Here is a 323-nt window from a genome sequence, read left to right as displayed (position 1 = left end):
TGGAACTGATTAGGACCCAGAATTGATCCACCCATTAGCCAATGGTCATGGATCTTATATTTAAAAGCGATTAGATTGTTGATCCGGGTTTGATCCTGGCCCTTTTAGGTTGGAACCCATAAAGAAACTGACCAATAGCCTAGAACCGGAACAATTGAAACCCTTAATTTAGGCCAAACCAACCATGGCGTGAGGCGTGGAAATGACATTTCCAAGACTCCCAAGTACCATTCCTTCCTTCTTATCTTGTCCTGCAAATTTTTCCTTAAAACAAAAAAAAAAAAACAAAAAACAAAAATCTTGCAAATTTCAAATACAAAGCA

The sequence above is a fragment of the Macadamia integrifolia genome, chromosome 14 (genome assembly GCF_013358625.1).
Source record: "Macadamia integrifolia cultivar HAES 741 chromosome 14, SCU_Mint_v3, whole genome shotgun sequence".
Lineage (NCBI taxonomy): Eukaryota > Viridiplantae > Streptophyta > Magnoliopsida > Proteales > Proteaceae > Macadamia > Macadamia integrifolia.
The sequence above is the reverse complement of the archived record's forward strand: the minus strand, read 5'-3'. Positions refer to the sequence as shown.